The sequence below is a fragment of the Solanum lycopersicum genome, chromosome 12 (genome assembly GCF_036512215.1).
Source record: "Solanum lycopersicum chromosome 12, SLM_r2.1".
NCBI lineage: Eukaryota > Viridiplantae > Streptophyta > Magnoliopsida > Solanales > Solanaceae > Solanum > Solanum lycopersicum.
In genome coordinates, this window is record NC_090811.1 from 5,352,773 (window position 1) to 5,363,888 (window position 11,116).

Genomic DNA, 11,116 nt, shown 5'->3' on the forward strand with positions numbered 1-11,116 from the left:
AAAGCTCATCACCATTTTTCCATGGCAAGCTGCAACCATCACCGCTCATAATTCTGCAACCATCACCACTCATAATTCTTTCTCCTTCTTTTTCGATTTTCAGCATTCTCTTTCTCCAATACACCAGTTTATTAAATCGGTTGCTATCATCCACAAGTCTATCATTGTCAAACAACCTTAGCCTTTCAAACAACCAACTACACATTCAAATTACCCACCGTAAGTTTTTCAACCATAAAAAATGTTATCTCTGCTGCCATCAAAAGCATCTAACCTTGTTCATCTATTTTGTCAATTTAAACCCAAACATAAATTAAATAAAAATCTTAAAACAAAAGAAAAACAAAAAAAAGGAAGAAGATGAAACAGAGATTCCTTTCCTTTGAAATGGGATGTTAAGCAAATTTCATTAAATAGAGATTAAAAAAAATTAAAATAACGAGCAATTAGTGATAAATCATCTTTTTACTTTACTTTAGTGTTCATTATTTCCGGCAAACTCCATTTTTTGGGGCAAGAATAATATGAATTTGAAATTATTCTTTGAAATTGTTAATTTATTTAAATTTTAAAACACAAGAAGAAAAAAGAACATCAATAAATCTAAATGAAGTTTGAGGATAAGAGTAAGATTTAAAAATGGTAGTCTATGGTGTATTTGGGGAAGGTTATGGAGAAAGAGAAGAAGGGTAATGGTGATTTTCTTTTTTCTTTTATTTCTAAAAAAAATATATAATTTTTCCTTATTATTTTTTTAGTTATTCTAGGTCCAATACCACGTGTCTTTTTTTAATTAGTTACTATGTCACATCACCAGCAAGTGTATAACACACACTCTCTTATTTCAGCTGATTGTCTATAAAGTGTTTGATAGGTAAATCTTTTTATTAGTACGGAGGTTCAATTGGAACAAGCCTAAGAAGAGGTGTTTAAGTGAAATTTGCGGATAACTTTAAGTGGCTATCGATGACTTAAGCCATTTTTTTATTTGAAAAACAACATTTTTATTTTTATCACGTAAGAGCTAAGAATAAGCGAAGTATTTTTTCTAAATAATAAGTAAAAACTCGTGAGGAGAAAAATATTGACATTGACGTATTTCAAAATAGTACATTTTTTTGTTATTTGTTTATTTTTGTTAATTTCTACTCTTCTTAATTATCAAATTATCTCGTATTTGTTAGGTTGTGGAGCTTGATTTTGTTAGGCACTATTTATTCTTCATTTATTCTCTGTAACCAAAAATACTCTGATTTATTAATATATATACTTCACCGCCGTTAAAGTTAACTCACGGGATGTTAACACGAAATATTGGTTTCTCTCTTTCTCTCTCTAGATTTTCCATCTCTTTCTCTCTAAAGTTCTTGTATTATTTATTCATCAAGTGTGTGTGTCGATTCGATCTTAACAGTATTTATTTTTGTTATTAGTGAAATTTCACCATAAAACTAAAACTTTAATGAAGTGTCTTTCGATTGAGGGGAAAAATCAATCTATTTACCCCTTATCAATATTATGGACTTAATTATATAATAAAATTTTTTAGTGAAACGTTAAATTATAACTTTTTTAAAAAAATACAAAAAAAAAATCTTTTTTTTAATTTAAAGAGGGGGGGGGGATGGGAGGAGAAGGGCCCTCATACTCACAAAAGTCATCCTAGCTAGTCATATTTAAATTTTTGTGAGTCGCCAACTTGGTCCATTTAATCATTGATGTATTAGTAATTATTACTAATATTAATCATAAATGTGTTATTCTTAGAGTTTTTTGACACTTCATATCATTCTACATGGTTTTGTATAATAAGTACACTTTTTGCCAAATAAAAAGGTCAACTTTTAATTCATTCACAAACCTCTTTATAATCATTATTCGTTATAACGATATTATATTATAATAATTTGATTTTTTAAAAAAAAATTCTTATATTGTAGATTATGCTTTTTAATAATTTATTATTTTTAAAAATAAAATTTTATTTTTTATTTGTTACTCTTGATATATCAAGAAAATATTTTATTTAAATAATTACTTATATCTTAAATTATTATTTAAGATCTAACTAAATATCAATTAATAAAGATAATATTATTAAATAATTATATTAATTAATATATTTTTAATGAATGTGTCAAATCCAAATGAATACTACATCATCTACCTACATAGTTTTATGTAATAATTAACGAGACTAAATTTAAAATTATAAGTATAAAAAAGTAGGAATATTGTCGGTGATTAAGGCATATGATTAGCCTTAAAAAAAATTGGATTTTATTCAATCTTTTTGTTTTATGGTAGAAAATATGGTTTGAATATACGTTAAATAATTTTGCTCATATGTAATAGTTTACGAATCAAATAAAAGCTATAATTAGTCCATGTAAATTAATGTGATGACTCAACTTTAAAAATATAGAGAAAAAAAAGAACTGATAAGAATATCACATGTTATAACAATATCTCAACGACTCTTATAGATTACAAATAAGGTTTTTTTTTTGAAAATAAGTTACTAATTCTAATTTTAAAAAATATTAGAAATTATAATTTTACTGTAATATATTACAACCCACCTTCTAACATAAATAATTTAATGATTTTCTATAAATTTATTCTGATTCTAGCAAATATTCAAAAATCACAACCCAATGATTTAGCAAATTTCTGATTTTATACTAATATGCCCCTTTGTTTTTAAATTACTCAGAAATCGCTTCTTTCTCGAAAGGACGAGGCTTAATCACTACGACAAAAATAACTTTTAGCGGCAATAGATAAACACATTAATAAAAAGTGTTAAAAAATTTACCAATATCAGTTAAGTGTCATTAGATTCAGTGTCTCTAAAGCCTTTAGGAATATATACAAAGAGTGTTAATTGTCGCTAAAAATACATATTTAGTGACAATTGCTAATTAATTACTGCTAAAATTCATATTTGATATAGCGAATAAAACATTTTAATTTTTTTAAATAGATATTTCAAATTAGAAAAGTACTTTTAACTTTTCTCAAAAGATCAAACATGCTAAATGATTTTAATAGCTTTGGTTTCAAATTTTAACTTTGATCTCAAACTTTCATAATGCATAAACAAGCATTTTAACTATCCAACTTTTATAAACACATGAGTCCTACATGACACAATACACGTAGGACAAAAATGACATGTAGGACATGTGTGTCTATTTGTTCAATTTTATACAAGTTTAAGCATCTACTTATGCACACCCAAAATTGAAGAGCATAAATGTAATTCGAAGTCAAGTTAAAGAGCATATTTATGTATTATGCCTATTAAATTATTAGGACCTCAAAAAAGGTATGAACACTAAATGAAAAATTAGAAAAAATGAATAATTTTATAAAATATGATAGCTTTCGAAAGTAATACATTAATTAATGTTTTGAAAGTTTTTTTTCAATGTCATTTTAATGAAAACGAAAAGGATCAGAAGTCACCAAAGAATTGACAGGTCAAGAAAATAGAAGAAAATGACTTGTGGGATAAAAAAGACATGGAACTGTATTGCCTTATAATCACACTAAATTAATACTCAATAAATAGATAATTTCATTAAGATAATATTTTTTTCGATCTCAATTTAGACTAACAGAAAAAATTATTCTACTTGATTTGATAAAAGAATAAGATAATATATTTTCAGAAGACTCCTATATAAATTATGGCATCGTTAATATTATATATTAAATAATGTTATACAAGTACAAAGATATTTAAGACAAGTTAGTGAAAGTGTGATTATTGTGTCTTGTATTTTGTTAAACTCTAAATCTAGTTGAAGTTCATTTCTAAGTTTTTTTTTATTTCATTCAAAAGTTTTAGTGTTGTCTTCATAAGTGTTTCCTTACGTGTAATTAGTTCCAAATGTATTGAATTATCTTCAACTTTATCATTAGTATTTTTTTGAATGATATCCATAATTTATTCTAAGCTCTTAATCGCTGAATATGTAACACTTTCGCGAAGGTAATCTAATAGGCCGTTGACGTCCATTTTATTGAGGCAACCGAGATTATTAATCATGATCTCAAGTTCGCGAATGATATTTTCACGAGTGGGTTAATTCAAATTATGAGATTTCATCCTCTAAACAAATTTTGTAGTGTCGAAATAGTTTGCTATCATCTTTTGCTGAACATTTGTCGTCTGAGTCGGAATCGCAAACTCGATAACATTCAAAAAATTTAATACAGGGAGCCCGAATTTTCAATAAAGGGGTTCAAAATTTGTAGAAATAGGCATATGAAATAGCCGAAATGGGTTCAACATCTACTATATACATATAAAATTATTTTAATTATGTATAAATAATATAATTTTCCGCCAAAGAAGATTCGAATGAACCCCTTTCATAGAAGGTAGTTTTGCCCCTGCTTTAAATACCTTACGATAAAATTTCTTACAATATTACATATTGTAAACTCTTATTATCCTAGTATTATAAGATTGAATCTCAAAACACTTTTTAAATTAATAAATATTAACTTATAGATTAAACAATATCCTTAAAAATAATAGTATTGTATAGTCTCAACTATATTAATCTATTGAAGTTTTACTGTATTACTAAAATAATAGTCATTTTCTTTTAATTAATGTGTATAAACTTCATTTTTGAAATAACAATAACATATGAAATTTCATAATAAATCTAAAAAAATATAATATATGCAGATCTTATTTTTGTCTAGATACGTGATACAAAAGTTGGGATAGACCCTCTGTATGACATGCAAGAACTTCTTCATGATATCTTTTGTCTCTACAAATACATTATGAGTGTATATGATTGGTACAAATGATAATATTATTCGTTATATAGTTAAATGATTATTTGTTATTGATATTCTCATTATTGTAGGTTGCACACATTTGTCATCTCTGTCTATCATGACAAAAGAATATTAGCTGATATTACTAACGATAATTTCACACCATTGTTAGACATTGATACTAGGCAATACAAAAGCAACACACCCTTATTGTTGTTATCCAAACTTTTTATATTTAATCAATATAATATGATAAGAAAGTGATTCCAATAACATTACTTTAAGATCATCAAATCGAGGGTAATAACCTTAATTAGAGATTTAGCTCTCCATCTGACTTTACTTACTTTCTTATTTACTTTTATTAATTTGTTTAACAAATCTATACTAATTATTAAAAATATAACGAATTAAATTAATACACATTTTCCTGAATTCAATTTAAATATTCAACCTACTGTTTTCCTATTAAACAAAATTGTATGCATTTTTGGACTATTATTTTCAGTGCACTTAACTTAATTAATTAGTTAGCAAAATTGAATTGTGTGGATTGTCCTTTAGATATACTCAACACTTAATTGTATTCATGTATACATATTTTCAAGGTGATAAGAATCATTTGTATAGCTATGTATCTACTAATTGGGCATTTATCATGGTGGCCTTTGGGGTGATATCTCAACTCTATAAATAGAGATATCTTTCACCTTTTGTAGAACATACTTGAATAAAAAAAGTTTTCTCCTACATCTACTTCTCTTATCTTCTTCCTTTATACTTATTCTATTATGAGTTTGATTTTATAACACCTTATCAAACACGAGTATGCTCTAAAGGTTGTAGCACTTCGCGAAAATGTTATAGTTGAAACACCTGTGAGCAGGAACATATTGGTTTGTTTTACTTTAACAATTTTATACATTGGTTTATGATTATACTAACAGTTCTTCGTTTCAGAGAAGAACCGAAGGATAGAGAAGTAAATTTTCATGTTGATTGAACTTATTAATATTTATAATGCTAGAGGTGAGAAATTCTCAACCTTATTTTGACTAAATTTGCTTTTATAATTCTTGATTTCATTTAAAGGCTCATGATTGAGTTCTATTGGTATTGACTTATATGACATTGATTGAAGGGTAAGACGATGGATTCAAGTCCCTTCGCACCAAAAAGGTAAGACATCTGGTTAAAATCCGGATGCACATACTGAAAAAATATTTAAAGATAAGACGATAGATTCAAGTTCTATCGCACCAAGGGGGTAAGACATCAATATGAGTTCTGATGCACCATGATGATAAGGATTGGGTTCAAGTCCCATAGAATTTGGCCTAACACGCCTTATATGGATAAGACATTGAGTTTGAGTCAATGCACCATATTGATGATATAATGATGACTAAGACTTTGATGAAAAGCCTTGAAATTCGTCCTATTGAATTTGTTCCATTCCTTGAAAAGAATATGATAGCAACATATGATAACTTTGAAATTCGATGTTGACTTGCTCCATTCTATCGTATGAATGTGGTAGCAGTAAATAATTAGTCTGAAAGATGACAAATGATTAAGATATAAAAAAGAGCATGAAATGACGACATTATAATAGTCATCATTGTGATAATTATAAAAGAAATAACATTATGGGTTCTTCAAATAATCCTTCAAAATGTGAAGACAATTTTTATTATCAAAATGGTATTAAATGTTATTGGACTTGTGAATATTGTCAACCCAAAAATTGACAAGTTTATAAATCCTCCATCAAAAGACAATAAGATAAAGTGATGGTACACTTGATCTTTCAAAGTGATATTAACGTGTGTCATGGAATATGACAAATTTTAAAACCATGAAAATGTACTTAATAATACAAATTTATGAAGTACATATAAATGATTAGTCCATTCCTTGAAGAGAATGTGACGTATGACGAATAACGTGAATGCTTGACCATTCTATAAGAGAATGGGTCAAGATGTGATAAATCATTATGGGTTGAATATATGCCACAATTCACTTTATGGGAGGTTTGAAAAAAAATATATATATGCCACAACTCACCTCTACGGGAGGTTTGAGAAAAATAAATAATTTTTAGTTGATAGGAATGACCAATGGTCATGTATGTTTATACGTCATAAATATTGTGGTATGTTTATTGTGAACTACCGAAAAAGTTAAAAAAAGAAATAATTCTTATCTATAAAAGTTGTGGCCATTATTGTATGACAATACAACTTTGTCATTGATTGTGTACCTATGGTACAACAAAAGTAAAGCAAGAAACATGTCTTGCCCGTAATGTTTTGACCATGACAATAATAGTATAATTTCCTCCTTTAAGGAGATGCTCGCCATAGGGATGATGTCATGTAATATGTAATAGTACACAAATTTAATAGCAAACTTTAACGAGTTGTGTTATTATTAGAGGAATAATATTGAGGTTGTAGTAAGTCTCAAAAGTAACTTTTTAAGTTTTGGATGAATTGAAAAGAAATATTGAGACTATAAATTATGAAAAGATTTAATATCTTTAAATTAATACAACTGAAGCGGGTTATAAATATTACCCATTTTTCCCTCTTCTTTGTTGCACACAAACATGGGCATGCGGATGGAATCACATACAAAAGTAAACTATAAGTGTACTAATATAAAGATTAGTTGGCATGATCGGTTGACCATTCTGATTAAAATGTGATGCAAATGTAATTGAGATTTCAGGTGACTTATATGATGAAGAAATAAAAGATTCTTCAAGAATTCTCTTGTGTTGCTTGTTCTCTTCATAAAATGATCATTGTACCAGCTAAGGTTGGGATTGTAATTCCCTGAAGTTTTTGGAAAATATAAAAAGGTGAATATGGGCTCATTTCACCTGCCATGTGGAACATTTGAAACTATATGATTGATGCATCTATGCGATGGTCACATGTGTTTTGTTGTCAACTTACAAATTGATTTTTGTAAGGTTGTTTGCTCGAAATGTTAAAATTAAGAACACAGTTCTAAACTATGAAATGATATTGATAATGCTGGTTGATTTAGCAGAAATTATATGCCTCCAATTATAGCTAAATCATGGTTATGAGAATAAAACTCCCAAATGAGATTGGGTATGAGATATTTATTTAACATGTAGCAACACATGTATGCATCAAGCCAACAAGGTTTCCCCATTAAAATTGGTTCAGGGTTAGGAACCATATAATTTTCATCTCAAATGTTGAATTTGCGATTATGATCTAATTGCTCCACCGCACACAAAGATGAATTTCCAAATAAGGTTGGGTATTTGGGATGAATGTTAGTTTTGCTAACATTAGGGGCAGGAGATGATTGACAACTGAAAATTATATATGAGGTTAATTATGAATTATCTAGATTCTCGTTAAATATATATGTGAACTGAAAGTTCAAGGGATAGTTCATTTGCATAATATTGCAAATCAATTGACAGATAAATGTACTAACCCTATGATATAATTCAGCTACAAATGCTTCAATGTGAAGTCCTTGAAGGACAGAGTTTATGATACGCCGAAGCGTAATATACCAATCGGTTTCAAATATAAAATTTCTTAAAGAAGGAGAAGAACAAATGATCAATATGGTCATGATAATGAGGCAAGTGCTATAAAAGAGCACATTGACATAACACTTTATAAAACTTCGAAAAAGGTTCAGGTACCTGAAAAATGAAAAGATCTCGATAAGTTATGCCTTGTTGGAATCGATATCAAATAAACGTAAACGTTATCTTTGATATGAGGTAGCGCTCAATGATATAAATTATGACGAGGATCTTGAATTCAAATCTATCATAGAGTGGGTTAGATAAGTGATTGACCAAGTAAAATGCATAATTCAAGTATATTTTGTTTCACTTAGAAAAGTGACGTTTTGGACTAGTAGTCCATAAATCAAGGTTTAATGTTAGTGGGGTACAACTAAATTATTGTGCGATAGTATAATCGTAAGATATCAAATACGGTTAGTGCCTTGGGACATAAAGATTTGTCGCAAAAATGCTGACATTATTGGAGATGTTTTCTCCTATGATGGATGCAATGAGGTTTGTTTTGATCTGGCAACATATGAAAAACTTGAATACATATAATGAATAATTGTCATGTCTAGCTAGACAATGAAGGTTATATGAAAATTCTTGAAGCAATCGAGGTGTTGGAAGCATATAAGAGTTTGAAAGAAACTTTTTCAATATATAAAGCTTTAAGAATTCTTATATGGATTGAAATAGTCAAAGAAGAAAAGGGTACAAAAGAATGACCCTAATTGTCCTTGTATTTTATGAAAAGGTATTGGTAAGACAAAATTTTATTTTGACCTACAGATTGATAATTTGACAAATGAAATATTTGTCTATTAGTGTATATACACAAATATGTTTTGATGCGTTTTTATATGGATAAATCACATTTATTGAGTACTCCAATGATTATGAGATCGCTTGAAATAAATTATGATTCACTTTGATCTCAAGAGAAGGATGAAGAGTTTCTTGGTGATGAAACTCCATATCTTAGTGCAATCAGGGTACTAATGCATTTTGCTTTAACAATACTCGACCAGATACTTGTTTTGCAGTAAATTTACTGGTAACATTCGATTCCTCCCAACAAAAGGACATTGAAATGGTGTTATGTATATACTTGAATATCTTTGAAGGACCATAGACATGAGTTCATTCTATTTCGAAGAATTCAAATCAAGAGCTGATTGTTACGCAGATGCATAACATTTATCTGATCCGCATAAAACACGACCTCAAACACGCTATTTATTTGCATATGGAGGTACAATAATATCCTGACGATCAATGAAGCAAATGTTGCTGTGCTGAAATAAAAGCCCTCCATGAAGCAAGTCGAGAGTGTGTCTGGTTGAGATAAACGACACACCATATTCAGAAAATGTGTGATTTTTCTTTGAAAAAAAAATATACCAACCACAATGTACGAAGATTGGAGACATCATTGCAAGAAATTAAGTGATGTTTTAATCAGGGGAGTATAATACGTGTTGCACTCTTTTTTCCTTGACCGAGGTTTTTTCCCATTGGGTTTTCCTGGTAAGATTTTTCATGAGGTAACAATAATGCGTATCAAAAGATGTATACTCTTTTTCCTTCACTAGAATTTTTTACCACTAAGTTTTTTCTAGTAAAATTTTAGCGAGACACATTATCTACGGACATCCAAGGGGAGTATTATAAATCTATTGAATTGTGTGAATTGTCCTTTAGATATACTCAAGACTTAATTGTATTCATGTATACATGTTTCCAAGGTGATAAGAATCATTTGGGTAACTATGTATCTACTAATTGAGCATTTATAATGATAGCTTTTGGGGTGATATCTCAACTCTATAAATAGAGATATCATTCACCTTTTGTAGAACATACTTGAATAAGAAATTCTTCTCCTATCTTCTTATTTTATACTTATTATGTTATGATGCATTTTTGCAGTATAATTATCAACCACTTAATTTAATTAATTTTGAAAAAACGGATAAGGGCCTAAAATACCCTCAAAGTATTCAAAATGGTACAAAATTACCTTCCATCCACCTATTGGCTCCAAAATACCCTTTCCACCCACGTATTGGGTCCAAAATACCCTTGTCATTCACCTTTTGGTTCAAAATTGACCACTTATTTAACGGTTTTATATTTAAACTATTTAAATATTTTTTAAAATATGTGGTGCTTAACTATTTGTTATAATTAAACTTATTAGTATAATTTATATGTCTATCTATTACCCATCCATTACTAATTAAATTCCTCTTAATAAACCCGTCACATTATTAATGCAAGCTACTGCCAATTGAGTGTTTTTTAAAATTATTGAAGTAAATTATCATACATTCAAGTGGCTAAATAAAAATCACCGATAAACTTAAAAGTCTGACTATGTTCATCTTAATTATTCTTAAGTCTCAATTATGTGATGTTACTTCATAGGTAACCTTTTTTTTCAAATTAATATATTAAAAGTTTTAAAACAAAGCATAATGTTTATAAAATTATATTTTTAAAAAATGCATGAATTAATTCGGGATGTATTACTTGTTTACCTTTAATCATAAATTTCTAATTCAATTTTGAAAGAAAGTGTCCTCCTAAATAAGCGGCTCAACCTAAATTAAATTGGGGTTTCGATCCAGACTCGAATAATTTTGGATGTCATTTTCAGGAATCTATAATTTCATTGTGTTTTAGTAGTGTTTATGACGATTTTGATATTATAATTAGATCATTAATTGAGTG